The 22501-nt window shown below is 28.8% G+C and overlaps 1 protein-coding gene across 2 annotated transcripts in view; it reads right to left on the bottom strand.

The window, feature by feature from the left end:
- Positions 1–8979: 8979 nt before the first annotated feature.
- The window catches only part of LOC118189931 (uncharacterized), a 39928-nt gene continuing 26406 nt past the window's right edge, over positions 8980–22501 (bottom strand). Inside the window, exon 2 of one of the 2 annotated variants that reach the window (XM_035360649.2) lies at positions 8980–12603. The gene's annotated coding sequence lies outside the window, so the exon portion shown is untranslated. The remainder of the gene's footprint in view (positions 12604–22501) is intronic. The other variant, XM_035360648.2, reaches the window with a different exon arrangement.

Here is a 22501-nt window from a genome sequence, read left to right as displayed (position 1 = left end):
TTGCAAAATATTTTGCGGAAGAAAATATAGAGAAATATTCGTGGATTCAAAATCGTTTCTATGCTCAAGAGCCACCAGAATTCACTTCACAAGAAGAAGAGAGTCTCATTTAACTCTCTTCAACAACAGCTTTAAAACAAAATTTGCTTATTCCGATTTATTGGAGTTTTGGAAAATAACCAAAAATGAATATAAAAATTCAAAAGCTTTAAGGATTCTCATTCCTTTTGCAACATCATATTTATGCGAAACCGGATTTTCAGCTATAGCTGTAATAAAGAGCAGTTATCGTTCAAAGATCAACGTGGAGCAAGAAATGAGAGTGGCAGTGTCAAGTCTTATCCCTCGCTTTGAAAACTTTGCGGAGATTAGCAAGCTGATTTTTTCCTATTTTCATTTAATATTAATAATATAAAATGTTTGTGTATCAGTTCAATATATACCTATATGAGCCTCAGATTCTGGTTGCTTTCATTTCTGTGCTTGGTCACTAGTATCAATATCCAGTCGTATTTAATGTAGTGTTGTGATTTACTATGGCATTATGTAGTAAGCAGATTTATTGAGTACAAACCTTGTACAGCATTTCGTTGAACACGACTAGGGTGCCGTGACAAAATACTAAAACTCTATGTGCGCCGCCAACGTTCGATACTTCTAATAAAATTCAATTTATATGTAAAACGAAAGACATAAAAACAGTTATCTGAAAATGTAGCAATACAATTATCTCACAAAAGTTATTGATTACCATGTTTATATCCCAAATGTAAATTAAGAAGATTTCGGAATATAATACATTTAATATTGATTTGTAGGATTAAAGAGCACAAAATGACTTCATTCATGTGCATTATAATCGCAATAACCTGTTACAGTTGGTGGATTTCGTAACTAACCGGCACATTGATAGTCCAGATTTTAGTAGGTGTTTAATAGGTCATTTAAAGCGTATTAGTTGATATCCATGGTCACTTATCTTACAAGTGTGCTGCTAACATCTGTAAAATATTAAAATTAACATCAAAGGTAAAATGAAGTGTAAAAGCTTAAATTGAAGCGTTAAAAATTAACATTAAGCAATTATTCTGCTATTATTTAAACCTTCTGGTTTTGAAATAAAAATATCGTACCTGTTATACATGGCAGGCTATATAACATTATCTCTAATAGTTAATTCTTTTACTAAAAATCTCTCAGTAGAAACTGAAGGGTTACAGAAAAATAAAGGTCATAATTAAGTGTTTTTGTAGTGTCAGGTGCTTTAAATAACCTTCAGAATTTCATCCTATCTTATTTGTGCAGATATTTCTATACTTTAAGAATAAATATGATAAATCTATATCTAAAAACTGCAATCATATTTACTTTTAATTTTATCACTCAACGTTACTTCAAAGGTAGCAACATGAAAATACCTCTCTATTCGTCATTCGTTTTGAGAGTTTGGCCTTATCTTGGGCCAATTAGATAGTTTTTGAATTACTTGAATTTTTTCATTGGCTCCAGTAACGAGATAGGCTGAATGGATTTTGCCTTTTCGTAATCAAAATCTCTATACGAAGGTGTGGGAAAAAACCGCTTCTACCTAGTAGCTAATTATATGATATTGAATTCCAACTATATGCGCAAACCAAGACCACAATCAATCCGAGCAATAAAAAATAAGAATAATTTGATTGGTTTATTTTAGCGGGTCAGATGTGAATTTACTGTAACTTGAGTGAGGGATTTTCATGTTTTGCACATCGTAGTTTCCTTAAAACAAAAATTATACACTTATAAAAAAATAATATTTTTTATTTCGGTTAAACAAAATAAAAGAGAGTTTTCTAGCCCAAACTAAACAACGTTATTGTTTTTATTTTCCAAAATACACAAACAACTCTGTTTCTACAAAATATTGATATTAATATTTATTTGTATTTACATTACTCATATTTTTCGCATATATATTAATTTATTTGTTAATTTTTATGAGCAGATATATTTGCATATAGCAAAACGAATAAACTACTTTACTTCAATTAACATTAAATCAAGTAATTAAATTTTAATGATGCAAAGCGTAATATTATGAAACTGGATGCAAAGAAAAGGTTATCTGTTTGAGCATCAACTTTCTGCTCGTTCTGCATATTCTTGCGAGCAGGTGGCGTTAATTTATCACATTTGTTGGGTTATTTAGGGTAAGCATTTAAGTAAAGAGGAAAACCGTGATCTTCACACGTGTTGTCCAGTTCAGGTTTCGTCAACAGAAACGAAAACAAAAGATGGAAGTCATGATTATTAAAGATCGTCGTTTAAAAATGCATATTAGTGTTATAATGCACATGAACCTTGGATTTTAGCTGAAATAGTTTCTTCAATCATCCACGAGTATTTGAGGAAATCAAAAGCGAGTTCTCGATGGATATCCCAAGTTATGTCAGGAAATCTTAAACTCTTTCGCCACAACGTCTCTAAAGAGAATTTGGAAGAATTCCTGTAAGCAAAGTCAGATGCTTTTTTTCGTGATGATTGGAACCGAGGATGAACCAAACTATCCCGCTGACCCAGATAATAAACAAAAATTAATGCTAGGGAAATACAAATAGATCGCAGATGCCATTATGTTTAATGCCCAGCGATTAGCAGAAAAGATCACGGTAACAATGCTTTGGGATAGAAACAGTGTTTTATTTGTTGAATTCATATCAAGGAATATTTACTATTACTGAAAAATCTCATAACAAAGCATTGTTACTACTTCACTAGTGGAAGAATGTATTGAGATTAAAGGCGATTACATTGAAAAATGTAAAAGTAATAGCCGTTATTTTTATGTTCAAAATTGACGAAAGCCTGAGGTAATACTATATAGCTTATTATTAAATTTTGGCATTTACAATTTGAAATAAATTCATGGTGATAAAGAAGGAAAATTAGAGAGGATCATACGTTTTGTCACTTGGAAGAGCAATTGGTTAAACGTTACCGCGCTTGTTTACGTTTCTTTTAGAAATGAAGCATTTGCTATAGCTAAGCAATTACTCATCGGGAAAAAAGGTAAATGGAGAAAAATTAAGCATTGCCTGAAATACTTAGTTGCATTTACTTTATAGGCTACATATGTGCGGAACGGTGTAAGCCAGTCTGCTTGTATGCATTTATATAAGTTCATTTAAACACTTTAAAAAAGTATTGTTGTGGAGTGCTTACCTTTTTCTACTATTCTATTATTTAATTCAACTAAAATAAAACAACGCATAAATAAATCGAAAGCGTAATGGCTTAACGTAATTTGTTCTAGCAGGAAGAAAAAGTGATCAGGATAACTGAGAGCTTCGTATAATTGGAGAATTATTATTTCACAAGAAAATAGTAAAGTTAAATTAAATTTAAATAATTCTCTTGCGCCATTGCTGCAAGGAATGAAATTTGAATTTAACAAATATTCTCTATTCGTATAAAGCAAATATAAAATTCTCTATTCGTATAAAGCAAATAAAAAATTAAAATTTAAAATTTAATTAAGAATTAATTAATTGCATTTAATTTAATTTTAAATTAAAATTTTATATTTGCTTTATACGAATGAAGAATTATTTTATATATTTGTTTACTTAAAATTCCTTCGCGAATTTTTATTCGATTGTTGACTGCTTATTATTCAGCTATTTTACATCTGTTAAATTCGTGTCAAGAAATATTTGCCAAATGTGTTTATCTCAAACAAAAGAAAATTAAAAAAATACAATAACCTTCAAATACCTCTATCAAATTAAGTCGTAGTTACTTTTTAGACGGCCTATTTTTTTCAATTGTTGGAAGCTCAAAATGTTCCTGTTATTATTATGCTTTCAGTGTATTCATAAATAAGAAATAATATACAGCAAAACTTTCAAAACTAGATTCCTGCTTAACCGTTTCTCTTCTTGCCTATTGCATTTTTATAGTTCAAATATCGTAAAGCAAACTTTTAAAGCAACTCAGCCTATAAATCTATTTTTATTTTGTTAAAATTTGAGCCTTTTTCTGTGAATACAATTCTTTACGACATGCCAGTCGTATGCACAAAATTAAAAGTACTAGCAAAGCTATAATTTACAGTGAGAATTATAATAGATTATGTAATCAATAAATCGTGATGTTTCGTACCTGTGTTCAAACACTACGCCACTGGGAAACTGTAGGTTAAGTAACGTAATTAATATTTAATTCAAAGCATTAATTTAGTTTCAGAAAGAAGATTTTCATAAACCATAAAACCCTCATGAAAGTAATAATTGATAATATAATTGATGCCGGAAATTACTTCCTTTGAATTATAATTATGTTCTGTTTCGATTGAAAATTCATTTCAATATTTTACCTTGCACTTTGTACTAGTTTTTAATTACACATTAAAATTCGCATTGAAGAAAATTGCATTTTATCAAGCTGGGACAATTTTTGCCATTCCACAGATCATGGAACGCTTCATTTATCTTCTAAGGCTTTATAGGATCCTGAGGTACGATAATTTACACATCTGACGGGTTGAACACAATGAATTCGAGTAAATTTTGCATTTCGTTATAAAATTTCAGTTTTATTTTCTTTTCTCGACAATCACTTTAATTTTGCCTAGATCCTTTACAAACATGATTTCAAAAATATATTATGATTGTAAAAGCCTTATACATCGCTGAATATCACAAATTCCATTTTGAGTATATTAAAATTGATTCGAGCATTTTTCTTAACGTGAATCTTAATATAACCACTTTTAATTTTATTTATAAGCCTCAAAAAGCTTTTTTTTTTTTTTATAAAAAAAGTGAACTAAAATTTATCAAAAGAATTCATATCCAAAATTAAACCTAATTGAATCTTCTTCGGTATCGATATACTTTTATCCATCAGAGAACTTTTCCGTATAGTTTAGGTATTGTTATTTATAATAAACACATAATGCAGAAACCTTGTTTCTTGCATAAACAAGGTTTCTGCGGCTTCTAGCCGCTCTTAGTGGTGTACTTTGTGCAACGTTCTTGGTGATGAAACGGCTAAATCATTGAGCGGTTCAGCTGTTCATAATACATGAGAAGTAAACATTCAGCCATTTATCCTCTGCATCATTCTTTGTTATTATGAAATTAATTACTTTTGATTTCGGTAATTATTTCATTTAATTTTTTCGACTTGATTTTAATTTATTCATTTTCATTTAAATTTTATATTTTAATGAATTATTAACTTAATTATTATTATTTTAATTACCTATATGTTATCCCTTTATATTTCATTTAATTATTCATTATTTATTGCGTTATCTATCATTTTATTTGTTAATTTTTCCTCCGATCTTGACGATATTGTATAAAGTTCTAGCATTCTAATTTTAGAAATTAAGTCCTAGTTTTAATATTGGGACAAGTTTAGAGATTTTCACATATGAGACATAAAGAATGTATCTTCAGTAAAATTGAACAAATGAAAATATCTGTAAAACTTTATGAAGATGAGATAAAAAAGTTAATAAAATTACAAATCGAATTATGAATTATACATGCCTTCGGAAAACAAGAGCTTTTTTTAGAGATCTTGATCTGTCTGCTTATTCCACAAATAAGTAAAATAACATAAAATTAATAAATTCAATTAAGTCTGGGAAAATATAGGCACAGTTTAGCAGAGATACTTTTAATTGCTTAGGATGATTTTTAAAATTGCAGTTGAAATATCGTATAAATGTAATATAAAGAAAATAGCTATTTCTCTATTTGTTTTAATCACAGTCGTAGAAAGACACTACACAAGGGAAACAGAAGTAACTATTGACCCCCAAGTAGAATCTGTTTTGAAAAATGGGAAATTATTAAACTGCATTGTGAGACTGCTGTATGTGTAAGAAAATATGTGAAAAGTTGGATTCTAATAATAATTTACGAACTTATTGAATACAGAGGAACTTCCATCTTCTAAATCCAGTTTCTCCCAAATTTTATTAAATACATCTAACTCGAGTCCTATGAATTATTTAGTTAATGTGTACCTTTTTTCTCCTTGAGATAGGGAAGAAAAACCTTTTCACAAATTTATAGCGAGTATAAATACCAGCGGTGTTCATAACTTGAATAAATGAGACTTAAAAGATTGAGTTGCTAATTTTGCCAATACCAGCATTAACTATAACAGCTTTCAACTATTATTCAGTATTAAGATGAATTAATAAATTATTTACTGATTATACATAAATATATTATATAGTGCGATGGAATCAAGTAAATGAATTCTTACCTCAAATTAGATCAATATTGCACAGTTCATTATTTTAAATGTTATGCTATATTTAATAATGTATTAATGAGGAAGAACAATATATATATAATTAAAACATCCATTCATTAATATATTTTTTCTAATTTGGTGTTTTACTTTCATAAAAAGTCAGCTTACGTCTCTATGATGTAACATACACACATCCTGATGTAATATACCTACCCCTGATAGAGTAAAATTCTGCACGCGGATTTATGAAACTTTGTTTTTAAGCATGAATCTATCATATTTATTTTACTTGTATAAAAAATGTAAAAACATTTTTTAAACAGAAAAATGAAATAATTAAACAACGAGGATAATTCAGAAGTCAAACAACAAAAATCAGCGTTATATCAGTGTTGTTGTTTGACTTCTGAATTAGTATTTATTCGGCGTGTTATTGTGTCTTAAACGAGGATAATATTTACACAGAATTCAGTAACAAATTTTAATTCGCACCTTACCTGTATGCCTCATTCGTCTCGAACATGCTAATGAACTATAAAGAACTAATAACATAATGCACACTTATAAGGCAAGCATTTTATAAAATTAGGGAAATACTTCGTAATCGTATGAGTTATTAGATCAACATTTATTGCTTGAGAAGAAATTAGAATTTCAACACAATTTAGCTTGATTGATAAGTTAAGATTTTGAGCTAGCTTCTAATTGTCGATCGGTACCATTAGCCTCGCTTAGAAAGATTTAGAATGACAAATACATCGACTGTTAAAGGACACTTTGTTCCACTGTCAAGTCAATCAGCTGATATTTTGTTTTGTAATATTTTACTTTACTCGTCACAAGTGGTGTTGTAGAATAAATTTAAATTAGATGTTTGTTGTTTTTGCTATACCATCATTTAGTTAAGCCATCAGTGGCAACTTACCCGTTAGCTTTTAAGTAACAGTTGACGGATGAAAGTAGAACTTGAGATAGGTAATAAGCAGAAACAGTCTTATAAAGTTGTATCAACAGGAAGATCCAAATAACGAAACTTCAGTTATCCAAATCGTTTGCTCTCCTATTAAAAGAATCGTTTTTTCAGATTAATTAATCTTGTTATTTATTTATTTATATTTAACGTTTTCGTTATTTTAAATATTACAGAAAGACTGCAAGAACATAAATTGAACACATAATCGATTTTAAATGGTAGGAAGAATGTGGCATATTTTAATTGCTCCAAATCAACCTTCATGAATCGGCTATTAGAAAAGCATTTTCATGTTAAAACGGAAGACCGTTCATAAGGTCTTTCTCTAAAATCATGAATTTATTGCAAAACATAAGAGAAAAAAATTAACAATACGTAGTATATTGCAAATGTAAATTTTTTAGATTTGTACAAGTGGAAATAATTTGTTTAATTTTAATTGAGTAAATATAAATAATAATAAAAAATGTGTTTAATTTTTGAATCTTTATAATTGTTCTCTTTCATTTGGAAGAAGAATGGGTTAAGGGAATGAAAAAGTGATTTCATTATTCGGTCTGATCAAAAAAGTCTTTTGTATTTGTTTAAAGCAGTAATAGTTCTAATATTTTGACTGTAAAACTCGATAAACTTAAAATTAAAAGCGATAAATTAAAGCAAAAGATTTTCTCATAGTAAATACATGCCTGGTCTACAAAATAGAAGATCAAACATCCTAATCTTTTTAAATATCCGTATATGTAATAAGATTGGATAGGTGGATAGATAAGATTGTAATTCTAATTAACGAGTTTTATTGCACCAGTAAATTAAAATAAATATGAAGATGGCTTCATTATCTATATTATGAGAAATGTAAGCGGTAGAAAATTCTATGTTTGATGAGGACTGGAGTTGCACAAAAATTACTCTCTTTTGTATATATTGCCCATGTTAAGAAAAAAAAAAAATTATCGGCTCTGTTTTTTCTATTTGGCGAAACAGTCGATGATTTTCGAGACCAAGCATCTGCGCGTCTAGGAAGACCAACAATATCAGTTACAGACGAAAGGCTAAATGGCAAGCTCCATACTATAAGCTTAATTAGGACTACGAACATAATGAAGACTGTTAAGCAAGGTACATTACAGGAACTTAAAAAAGATCAAACTAATTTCTATTACAATACCTCTTTTCAAAGATCTAACTTTCAATTCAATCATATGAAATAAAAAAGCCTTCAGAAATTATTTTTCTGGAAACCATGTTTATTTGGGAAAGAGACTACACACTGAAATAATAAACTATAACTTCCGAACTTAAATAAGATAATATTATTGCTGATAAATATACAGACATTTCAACATGTACAGCAGCAATTTTTATTTGCCCTGACAGTTATTTTTACATCTTAGATTATTAAGGTACATTGAGGAAAAAGGAACTGTTTTTTTATTCATAATTCAGACTTGAATGATACTACTAACTTGAATTTAGACTTGAATGATACATAACGAGTGAAAATGACTAAATTCTTTAATAGTTGCGACTATCAATTGCGTTTCAGTGTATTTATGAGGTTAATGAAAAAATTCTAGATATTAAATTCCAGTATTTACCACTAATGAAAAAAAAAAAAAAAAACCCGCAAAAATATTCAAAATTTTTCATTCATCAATGCAGATATTAGTTTGTAAGAGAAATTCTACTAAATTTACTACAAACACAATGTGTGAAAAAATTTGGTTGCATCAAATAAAACATTATTAACATGTTTGGTAACAATATTTATTTCTTATAACATTGATCTAAAACAATAACGAAAGACAAGAGTAACAAAAATTATGAATAATAGTCACAATAAATCGCAACCTCCGTTTACAACAGTCGGTGGTAATAAGGTTGCGTTTTATTTTCCCCAGGAAAAAAATTCTGAAAGAAAAACACCGGACATTTTGAAATAAAAGAATAACCTTCTAAAAGGAATTATTACAAATTACATCTTTCAATTGCAACTAATTGACAACAATATACGATTCAAACATAAAAGAATACGTAATTTAAAGAAGACTACAAATGTTATTAACAAAATGTTATGATCTGTATTTACAATAATAAAAATATTGATGACATTCGACCGACAAATATAATTCTTTCTTAATGTTTGCAATTTTTAATTTTAATCCGAACAATTTTTCATAAAAAGCGTTACAGTAATTATTCATTTTTAAACACAGTACTCAATTTATTCATTATAATTTTCATTATACAATATTGCGTAACAAATTTATCTAAAAGTATAAAGTAATTTTTAACAGTATTTTGTTTAGTTCGTATATTTAACACGTTTCTTAAAATATAAAAAGATGCTACAGCTGATAATTTTTCAGCAAGTTATTTACTAACAAATAATTTAGTTTTACGAACAAAATTATGATAATCACCTATTATAAACAATTTTATTGTTTTAATAAAGTTTTAGTTTGAACGATTTTCATAATCTCTGTGTTCTAAATTGAGTTAAAGTTTAAAATATCGATTTTATTCTTTAAAAATATGCAATGATGCATATAGGTACAATTTTATTGCTGCAATGTTTGATCAAACTTTAACTGATGAATGAAACATGAAAGGTTTAAGAATAAAAATTTCTAAACTAAAATGTATTTCGTCCTTTCTCAATAATAATATCAATAGGAATTTTCCAGTAAGATGTATCGTACTTCCAAATAGCATATTATGTAAGTAATACATTTCAATATCTTGAAGGAAACATTTATATTTAAGAAGGACTGGTAGCTGTTCGAAATCAAATTTACTTCAGATTTCAAAATCAATTAAGAAATATTCTTATTTTTTCTAGTCAGATTCAACTTTTCACTCGTACTCAAGCCTAAGTGAGCTTAGAAGAAGATAAAAAGTAATTAATTTTAATTATATGCCTTCAAAACTGAAGTATTTTCACTGTGTTATACTGTCTTGCATTTTTGTGACCAGCCGAAAATTAAAAATTTTAAAAAATATCTCTGTGTAATAGTTTACAAAAATTAGGCTTTTAGTCAAATTATATCATTTTTCTTTATATAGATGCATAGGTTAAATACTGATAATAAAATCATCATTCGTCTTTAACTAAACTAGAATATTTGATTACTTTGAAATGAATGATTATTGAAGTATGCTTATATTAGTTACTATCTGATTATAGATGAGAATTTAAATCTTACCCGATAATGGAGATTGCTTAAAGTATCAGAAAAAATATATACTTTTCAAAAGAAAAAGTTGGACTAAATGTAAGATGAAACCTCTCGCGGCAATCAGCCGTTAGAGTGATTAATCTTTCGCAAACTATACATAAATATCATGGCTTTAAACAAACTATCTTCACAGAAGATCAAAATCAACTAAAACTGCGGAGGATGTTAGGTTTCACTGAATACATATAAAATTTCATAAATATTAAAAGAGAGAGATTTTTATTGATGATATATTTATTTTGCATTGAAACAATAAATGGAATTGGAATCAAATTTTCACACGAAAGTTTTTAGTTATTACTAAGTGTTCTTTCTGTAAAAATAATTTTAATTTAGTGATTTTAAAGAAAATAAAAGGATGAAAGAGCTAAAAAATAAATAATTTAAAATTTAACTAAAATCATCAGTTTTAAAACAGCCAAGCGTTGGAAAAGTTTATATCTTGAAATTAATTATTGAAATTTTAGGAAACAGTAAACAATGTTATTCAAATTTTAAAGATGCGTTTAAAATACGTACAAAAATTAAATAATGTATAAAAATTAAATAACTTCAACCTTCTGAGAATATCTTAAATAAATTTAATTATCTAAAAAAATAAACATTGAAAAATTCTTAATAAAAATAATTTTTTAAACGTGGCTAAAAATAATTAAAAAACATCTCATTTATTTATTACACTTTTTAGGTATAAACAATAAAATAATGTTTCGAACATTCCACGAAATTTCAGGTTTTCTTATCGTCAAATTTCTCAAATTCTTCTCTACTTCAGATATAATTTATAGGACTTTGGCTTGCCCATTTCTTTCGGCATTTGAAAAATATTTGAAAATACCATCTTTGTGAAAACAAATGAGGTGCGGTGGGTATCACAGATGGCTAAAATTATTAGACATTTCACACTCGTATTTTAAGATTATAATACTAACCAATTGTATAAAATCGTTCCCTCTGTTTTAATATTTAACATCCTTTAATTTTATGAAGTTATTTTTTGATAAAATGCTTCAAATTATTGAAAATGTATTTCATTATATCATCACAATTATTTAGGTGATTTCATTGAATGCATTTGATTTAAGTAATATATATTAAGCAAACAGTTTATAATTTGTTCATTCTTTGTGAATTTTAGTTACTTTATAAAAAGAATATTTTATTTTACTGTTCATAATATCTGAGTCATTTATTTAATGGATGATATATATGTATATATCTGCAGGCACTATGCCAAAACACCAAGCTGCCTTTTTTGCTATTTTTAACTAAACGCTCTTTCTAGGTTGCTTTCAAACGTTGAATGGCTAAAGAAAAATACGAATATTCTCTGAGAGGTATATAAAATTTATAACGTAAAATTATAACTCGAATTTTCACCATTACGTTCCCGAACTTTTAAATGCACTTACGATTTTGCAGATTCGTGATTTTGGCACAGTGTCGACGAATGATTAAAAACAAAAACGAAAACGAAAAATACAGTTTACTCAATAGCTAAAAAAATAACAGTTCTTAGTTAGATAAATAAACTTATTTTCCCATGCAAAGATTTCTGTGACTCACACTACTAAAATTCAGTCTTGGGAGAAAAGCTTCAGAAACACTTTGCACTTTGAATTTTGTAACACATTTAAATGTATGAGATGCAATAATAAAAAAATCTTTTTCATTTTTACATATCACTTTTCTTCATTGTAGAAAAGTCCACAAACTTCTCCACAAATACAAATTTCTAATAAAATAGACAATATAATTCAGTTTCTTTTCAAATTTCAGCCATCATTAGGACCACAATAGGCTTATGTATCGAGTATTCTTAAAATTCTTGTAGACCGAGAGAGTTTGCTGAACTCTGTTTATAGTTCGAAGAAGATTATCAGATAATAATAACCTGACAAAAAAAGGAAGCTTGTGGTCACAACAATTCTTGCTTTTGGTTTGAAAACACGTTTTGGCACTTATTGCTTTCATTCCGGCAAGCTAATCAAGAGTCTCAAAAGTTATAATCTGTTTGTTGGCAATAAAGGTAATTGACTTGCTGTGTTTTTTGTGATGTGGTCAGTTCAGCCTTTTACTGACGTTTCACTTCACCAGATTTAGAAAGTGGCCGATACCTCAGACCTGCAATGATAACTGAAATTAGACAGAAAAGCAAAAGAAATAAATAATTTATATATAAAAAAAATAGCTAATGCAGTTTATAAAATAAATGAAGACTAGAATAAAATAGAACGAAACGGGAAAATATGATTTACATAATATATTATACAAAATAGTTGTTTTAGACTATTGATAGAATCATCACATTAATGAATCTTGTCGGAAGTTATAAAGCTATACATTCTGTAAATAATTGTAACTACACATTTATTTTAAATTACTATTACTATAAAATAAAAAATATCCTAAAAATTGGGATATTAATTTATCTCAGTAACCAAAAAAAAAAAAAAAAAAAATCAGACTTTTTAATAAATTTTTTCCTTGCAGAAAAGATATAAATCTGCCGTAATGTGAGTGACAGAATTTTATTCCTTCATTCAACAAACTCCTTCACTTCAATAAAGATTACATATTTAAAGATAATAAAATATGTTTACACCCAGCAAACAAATTCTAAAACATACAATTTTCTGGAAGTAATGAAATGCATTTTAATTTACGCAGATACCGTAAAAATTAACTAATCCGAAAACTAATTAAAATTAAACCTAACCTAAATTTAATTAAACTAATTCTTTTTGATTTCCGCTGAGTTAAATAAAAAATTACATTCTGTTTTCTTAACGTAAAATGCAGTAACATGTTTTTAGTTTACTAAAATTAAACTACGCTTGATGCTAGTCACTAACTAGCCTACTCTGCGCTTGCTATAGTTACGAGCCATATATAGGCCTAGTGTTCATTTATAGCTTTTTAACCTTCCAGCACGCGCGTACGCGCAAAATTTACGAAAAATTCAGTTTTTAATGCACATTTTTCGCATGTTGAAGCTGAGACGTCTGAAGGTCCTTTTTATTCCTCCTTTCTACCCTTTCCAACACCATGGAATGTGCCAACAAGTCATTCCATTATGTCATTTAAAGTCATTTGACTTTTTTTTACTGAGGTTTTGTGCTACGTGGCAGCTTTTCGTAAAAGTTACGACACGCGCGTGGTCGAGGGTGAAAATTCGGAAAAAAATGTTTTCTCAAATATTTTGTAATTTTGTGTTATTAATTGTCGTGTATTATTTTAATTTGAATATATTTGGCTCTATAAATTGTATATCGGCTTACATGGCAAGAAAATATGTGCAACCAGCTGATTTTGCTCGCATTCTTCAAGAATTATCTGATGAAGAAAAGGAAGACAAAGAAACCTTTGGATGGGAGAACAATAGCGATTTCCATTCCTTATTTTCTTTTATTTCTATTTTTTAGAAATAAATAAAAATATTATAGTTAGTTTAAAGTGCGTTTTTGTAACCAGTAAGAAGTAAATTTCCTTGCAGGAGTAAGTAATGCTAAACTTACTTGTTTCCTACCAAGGTGTTTTCCTTTTTATTGTCTATACTTGCCTTTGATGAATATTAAAATTAGCTTTAAAATATAATTATTAAATAATAAATTTAAAATTTTCTATAATGGAATATATCATTGCATTTCCATCTCATTAACTTAAGAACTTGAAAATAATTTATTTATATTTGAATGTGATATCATTTGTATTTTGCAATAATAAGATTAATATTTTATTTCTTAACAAATTTATTATCAATATGCACTCATTTCTGTCGTTTTGCATGCCGAAAACGGTAAAATAGCGGATGTAGTAAGAAATATGACGCGCGCGTTCTCATGTAAAATTGCCAAGCGCACGTGCGGGAAGGTTCACAGAATACGTTTGTTTTCGTTTTGCGTTATTTGGAGAAGAAATAACGTAAAAACCTTTAAAAGAATATCTCCACATTTCCTCGAAGAATAAGTGGTCCCGAAATGTATGTCTTGTAAGAACGGTTTGGATAATTTAAGTTCCATTGTACTAAGACTTTCAGAATTTATTTTCAGAATATTTGAATTATTTTTCAATAGTTGTAAGTGTTACCTGTGAGAATTTTTTATAATATTATTCACCGCTTAATTAATAGCCGATTAATTTAATTAGCTTTAATTATTGAAGAAGTTACGCAACATGTCAAACTCGTGTATGGGAAGCGATATTAGTAAGTACGTTTTTCCCTTGTAAAAATATTCAAATGCACAGGATAGTTTCATATGATAGTTTGCCTTAAATTTGGACAAATACGGTAATTTACTGTAAGAACCTGCCAGAAGAAGTTTAAGAACGAGCAATATAATTCAATGTTCACTAAATGTATCATGACTGATTGGAAGTATATAATAATAGTTCTCACTATCATTATAAGTCTGCGATATACGAGTTATTAGTATAGACATGAACTTGAAAAATTGCATTATTATTGCAGTAATAACTTCTGGAAGTAAGTGCGTTATGAAAGTAATTTCTGGATATAAAATCGTTTTATAGAATACGGAAAACCTAGTTTCCATTGGATTGTATTTCCCATCGTCAGAGCTCAAAACAATGCACTGGAAAACTTAATGAAAGTATTTCAATAATACTGTCATTTAAAACGCAAATTCCTGAAAAAATGTTTTCGGTTGTCTTATATCCCTAGATTCAGTTAACAATTTAAATTCTTATCCTTCTTAGCAATTTTGTATTTTTTAAAGTAATTGTTTAGTATATTAATTTATCAAGAAACAACAACCCTAAAAACATGAACTGAAATCTTCCAAACTAGGAATGCCACATTCGAATCCCACTAATCTCGCGAAAGATTCGAAATCAAAAATTTTGATCATGGCACGGTTCCATCATTCAAAGTTTCGAAATCCTTCCGTAAAATCATTGAATGTTTAAATTAAAACGTTGGAAAATTTTGTTATATACATCCAACAGAACTGAAATAGAATATGGTTGTTGAACTGTCGGGGAACATGATCATTAATATCACTTTGTGTTGCCTAGAGTGTCACATTCTTAATTTTCTGGACAGAATCTGGCTTACCAATGTTTAATATTTATTGCCATCAGCATTAAAGCAAAGTTATGAAGAAAACAATCTTCTCTGCCTATGCTTGATTTAAAAAGTTTCTAGAAAAATATAAAAAATATAAACTAATAACTCAAACATGTTTCTTAATATTACATTCAGAACACACGAACCTCGAGTTTCAGGAATTTCCGTTATGCACTTCATTTACAAACATTCAATGATATCTTTTTAATAAATATTAATGGATTTTTAAAAACTGTAATCTTAAATTTCTTTTCCATTAAATTTATATTTCAAACTTCGCTTTAATGAAAACATTTTAAGTTAATGTTCATTTCTTCTTCTATTTTTCTTATATGACGGAATGGAGAGATTTGAATATATTTTTAAGAATTGAAAAACAGAGGGGGGAGATTCTCCCATCTTTCTTAAAAACTGTGATCTACTTCTTATACAAGCAAAGAATGTTTTTAAGAAGAAAGGAAAATATGATCTAGATAATCACCAATTTTTCTAATTCAATACTAATTCATTAACAGCTGTAGAAGCATTAATAATAAGAAGAGAACAAATGACGTTTTCAATACAAACATTTTCGTTTTTTTTTTTGTGTGCATTTTCGTTTACTTTGTATATTATTTAATGATATGAAATATATCAATTTATTGCAATTGTAAATATTCGCAACTGCAATTTTTTAAAAAATGAATATTAATGAGTGTTAGAAAACTCCGCAAAAAATGACAGCATTACATGAATACCAAGTAAAACTGTTTCATAAATGATCCATTCTTAATTAACACTTCCATACAGTTCTCTTCTGCAATCTTCCAACTATCTTAATCTTCAGGAACTAAAGCAACAATGGACTGAACATAAGCCACAACGTCCAAATTTCATCCCTAATTAATCCAATCGGTCAATTCATTAGGCGGAAACTTCGCCATATTGGTCAACCCGCGGATCATCTGATGGGGAATCCTAGTTTCATATGTTCTCTAATTAGAACCTGATAAGATTAGAGGAGGTGCAGAGGCGGTGACTTTCGATATTAGTTGTCAAGACTACCTACACGGAAGAGTACTTTCGGCGATTCCAAGGAAGTTTTGCGTCAGCGTTTCAGATCAAAATTCATATAGTATTTTAATCTTGAATTTAACAGAAGCTGCGCTGACACGTGCCGAAGAGATAAAATAATCAGTATTAGTTGCCATGTGCAGAATATTATTCTAGAACAATCGCAGCTGGGCGGATTACAATTTTCGCAGCTTACTCCTCTCCCAGAACTCAACAAAAGATGGTATAAAAGAAAAAACAATCAGTTCAAGATTTCGACGAGCTACAAACTTTAGACTCTAGGATATCTTATGATATGTAGCCAATAGCTGTACTAAACATCTGCAAATAATTACTTATTGGAAACAAAGGTATGAAGCCGACTTCTTAAGCAATTTCGATGTTGCTTGGGAAGAAGTCGATAAATTTGCTTTATATTCGGCAACTAATTCCTGGTTTTCCTTTAAATAATGATACTTCATATATGGGAATTCTAGTAGAAATCTCGGTGGATTCAATTCAGTTCCTAAAAGAGACTATTTGATGTCCATTTTAACTAATATATTCTGCAGAAACATTTTTAAATTTTAAAATGGCTCTTTTCTTGTTTTGCCAGGCGCACAGACTTTAGAATTTTATTTTAAATTCAAAATATTTGCCATGCACCTAGTAAAAAAAAACAAAAGAATCATCTTTTCATAAATCACCTTTTGATATCGATTAGGTTCGAACTTTGCGTATTACAGATCTAAAACAAGTCACCTCGTAATTCTAAGAATGGCGATGAAATGATTCAGACTGCTTTCTTACCACAGGCTTGTAATCCATACTAAATCTATCGAAGGGTCCCCTCAAAATATTACAACGGTATTTACTGATATACTATATCACAGGCATATCTCTAAACACAATTTATAGTGTATATTAGTTTAAAATAAAAGAATTGTGCATAAGAATGCATGAATTTATGCATACAAGGAATGAGATGAATGAGACTTGACTAAAGTTTAAATGACACTGCTTTTATTTTTAAAATATTTCAATATCTTTTATTTTTAGATATTCGCAAATGCAATTTGCGATTTTTATTTTTAGAATATTTATGCATGCTGCTATTGAAAATATCACTTTGGGTTTTAATTGCAGTATAGTTATATTTCAAAAAACATTTAAGCAGGTAATATTTCTAATTTTGGGTGTCATGCAAAAATTTAGAGTCTATTGACGTAAAATTATAATTTTTATTGAATAAACATTTAAATAAAACGTTGCTTTGTTTAAAAGATAAATTATCACAGAATACATTAACTACAAACTCGACAGGACGAGGAGAAAAGATTTTATATGTTTGCAAACTATACTAATGATGAATGCGAAATGACTAGATAATAATTATTATGAATGTTTATATTATAAATAAATAAATAAGTTTACATAACAGCTAAGTTTAAAAAAATCATATTTGCGATGGATGAAGATATACTGTTCTACAAAGTAAAGAATATGACGCAAAATAAAAAACGTTTAAAAGGGAAGACAAACTTTGCTTGTCCATCCAACACTCAAACCCCAAACTCAGGGCGAATTTTGAGTGACTGAAATTTTGAATTGATAGTGTGAATAGAATTCACAAATCATAATTGTACTAAAATATAGCCATCACAAATCCTAATTGTACTAAAATATAGCCATCACAAATCCTAATTGTACTAAAATATAGTCATCACAAATCCTAATTGTACTAAGGTATAGCCGCCATCAAAAATTAAATTTTGCATAAAAATATTTTACTTTGTTATTCATGCCAAAATCCCGCTTATTTGTTCAGATATTAAAGCCCTTTCTTAACTACGATAAATTTTTCACCTTTTCAAGTCGAAAGAATCATCTCATGAGTTTTGTATAAGCTTAATGAAGTTATCAAATTCCAACCAAATTTAAAATAGAAGCAACTTCAACTTTTATATCTGGGAACTTTTATAACTTTTATAACTTTTCAACTTTTATAACTGATGACAGTCTTTTTAATTGCATTTCATGCGAAGGTTAGTTTAAAAAAATTAAGATATAGGCTACAGTAATAATAATTAGTTTTAAATAATTAGTTTTAAAGAAAATGTTTGGATATTTAAAATAAATTTTCAAACAACTGATTACAGAGTATTCCTACAGCAACCATCAGCAAATTAAATCTCTTTGCAGTAACTTAGCATTTACTTATAGTACTAAGTAAAATTATCTCGTTTCTTCAGTTTTCAGCAGTGAAGACAGAAAATAGAGTTTATACTTGCTAAGCTTCCTGCGAGATTCATGTTCATGATCCTAGTTCACGTTTTATCTCTTCGAAGAATTAAAATAGGTTACAATATTAAAATTCTGTTTTGAGGCCAAACAACAATAACTAACAATATAAAAAGGGCGAAACAAATTTGAAAACATTTTTCGTACTATTATTATTATATTACAAGCTCCAGATCTAAGAAATCACTATCAGCACAACTAAAACGAAGACAATTATTAACATAAATTTTGTCAGATTTTAAGACTTTTGTTGTTTCTTGAAAACACAATTACTGTTATTATACTATGTTACCGAAAGCACTAATTTTGCTTGAATTCTTAAAACCGCATCAGGAAGACGATGCACTAGTTTTTTGGTTTAACACAGGATGCCAGATAGGATTCTTTCGCTTTATAAAATATTACTTGGAATGATTATGAAAACAGCGGTGAACTTCGTAAAAGGTAAGTTTAAAGATAAAATTGTATTATTAATTTTCATACGTTGACACTTAGGAGACCAGACGCAAACTGTATTATGTGGACTGATTTCCTATCATAACTGCTACAAAACAAGTAATTTCGTTGGGAAGTTATATGGAGCGAAGGATGTCAGTCTGAAAGTAAGATGACGTTTTGAAGAATTTTCAGTTCGTATCAGGTGAATAATTATACACGAGGAAAAGCAAACACAAACCTCTTGTGACAATCGAGATTTAAACCCTAATTGAACTACAGAAATTCAGAGATCTTATTCACTCTTACAAAGAGGTTGAGTTATAAAAGTTTCTAGCAACTCACTCTAGAACTGCACATATGTGAATTATCTAAAACAAACACTTCAAGTTTAATGAATTTTATGCCTCAGATTAACAGAATAAGAGACAAAATTTTGGAATATGGCCTTCAGAAAGCCTGGCTGACAAGCATAATTCTGAAAATGATAATCATAATTTGTATTATTATAATGTAATAGTCTCCAAAACCTGTTTTTAATGCCTTAATGGCTTACAAAAACTCTTGGGCATACAGGTTATAAACAAGGAATCATTAATAGCTACGAAATATAAGACGATATTTTGATAAGATCAAGAGAAATTTGTTTTTAAAATTATCGGAGAGAACGGTTGTGAATAACACAAAATGTAAACACTTGTGTTATTCACAATCACTATCTCTGATAATTTAAAAAACAAGTTGCAGTCAAAAGCAGCATTCATCCTGTTACTAGGGCTTAGTTAATATCCGTAAACGCCAATATATGTTACTGCTTTTTAGCTCTAACGCACTGCAAGCGCATACATAAACTGAGAAATTTCTGTTCAGGCTCTCTTGTGTACCGCTCAACACACACAGCTGCTACACAATTACTCATAGGCGTTGGAAGAAGACATTATTTTAATATAAAATACGCAAAAGAAATGTTTGCAATGCACACATTTGCTCAAAAATGTTTAAACATATATATATATATACACACACACACACACACACACACATATATATATATATATATGTATATACATTCATCTCTGTTTCTGTTGCCGAAAAATGTTGTTATCCATAATCGCAGAGGCACTTTAATTCTGAAAACGAGATTCCACTGCATTCTTAGCAGCAAATAACGAAAGCGGACGTTTTTTACGCAAATAAAAGGATTCTGAAATTGCGAAGAAAGATTACCTGATTATAAACACTAATTACGTAATGTCTTCAAACGATTTAATTAAAATTTAATATGCATTTAGTTATTCATATTAATTGAAATTAAATTTCATATATTTTTGCCAAAGGAATAGTTAAATATCTTTCTCATTAAACTGGAAGGTATTATAGCTAAATCCAAAGCTTGATTTAAAATCGAAATATATGTCTCATCAATTGTATAATTTTGTAATAGCTTATGTCTCATTAATTGCATAATTATTTGTAGTAGTTATTTTATGTTATTGTAACTACAGTTGACATATTTTATAGTAAAGCAAATCTAGTTTTGCATTACTGTAAACAAAACCGGATACAAGGCTTCTAAGTTCTGAAGCTTAAAATTCTCAAGTTCTTTTCGAAAGCTATCTTTAGTTTAATAATGTCCTTTAAAAAGAGCTAATCTTTATTATAGTGTCTGAAGTAACTAATTTAACACAGCATATGTGTAATGCATATTTAAAGTAACAAAGTAATCTTATATAAGTAATAAATTTTGCAGAAAAAATATATTGTATATTCATTAGTTTCTAAAAAAAAGATATTGAGACACCATTAGAATCCTAATTTACACTTATTTAGCATACACATCGTTTTAGCCAAGACTGCAACAAAATTGGGACTTTTACCAATGAAGAAGTATCGTACTCGTAGTAATGCGTAATTATTGGACTGCAGTTATATAGGAAAACAGCACAGACGCGATCGTTCGAACTGAGAGAAACTACAATCATTTCGGGATACTCGGAAGAAAAAAAAAAAAAAAAGGACTAAACATTCATTTTTTAAACATAGCATTATTGATTTTAATTAAAAATAGGTTTATTTTACAAATACGATTATGCTGATTTTTTCCATACTGCAATCCGCAATTGATAACATATATTACTTGCTCTTTTTATAAAAAGTTAATAATTGTTAATGTGTCTCTAACTGAAAATACAGTACATTATTTTGAGTTTAAACGCCCTAATCAAGAATATCATAATTATACAACAATATACAACGTTCACCAAGAAATTTTATGAAAGGAAAAACTTCGGAATATAAAAAAAATAGCTGGTTAGAATCCGTGAATAAACGGATAAAAGTCATTACGAAAGGTTTTAGAATCATGGCAAAACACAATATCGCTATCTGTCAAGCGGAGAGATTCGTTCGAGGAAATCGAAAATGTCTCTTATTCATATTATATATAGTAAAAACTATAGTAGCCAACCAGGATATGAATCTAAATCTAACAGCCAGTAATCAACTGTCTTACCATTCCACTCAGGCACTAGTAGACGAAGAGTTCTAAAGTTTCAAGACCTAACTATAGTATCTAATACTCGAGAATGAACAGTAGGAAGACATCGAAGAACATTTTACAAAGAAGTCCAAACGCCTGCGTTCTTATTCTCATACATTTTCTAGAATCATAAAGATGTCCGCCCATAATAGTTTTAACGAATTCGAAGATAATAATATTTTAACTTAATCGATCGCTCTGATAATCGAGACTACATTACTATCTTAGGTAAATAAAAACCGAAAATAAGTATTTGTATGTATGCATTTTCCGCAGTAATGTGGTCTTCGAAGCACCGCTTTTTGAAACAAAGGCTATTATATTTTAAAAAGAAATGCAAGAGGTTACCTGGGCACTTATATCTGACAGTTCCAGTCAATCAAGATTCAAACTGTGGTCATACAAGTTGCAATATAATGATCAGTGATTTTTGCAGTTAGGCATATGCATTGTGTCTGAAAACGAGGGGCCCATAAAAGCTCAAGTGTATTGGGATTCAACTTCAGAATTTCGCCCCTCAGCGTATTACGCTTGCAATGCTGCGATGATGAATGAATTAAGAAATAAATGCTGCTAGTATTCTGCTATTTCTGTAGAATTCCCAGTTTTCAGTTGCTTTCACTAGCTCTAAAACTAGT

This window comes from Stegodyphus dumicola, chromosome 1 (genome assembly GCF_044657685.1).
Source record: "Stegodyphus dumicola isolate Sdum_Otavi_A_Nest chromosome 1, ASM4465768v1".
In the NCBI taxonomy this organism is placed as follows: domain Eukaryota; kingdom Metazoa; phylum Arthropoda; class Arachnida; order Araneae; family Eresidae; genus Stegodyphus; species Stegodyphus dumicola.
The sequence above is the reverse complement of the archived record's forward strand: the minus strand, read 5'-3'. Positions and strand labels throughout refer to the sequence as shown.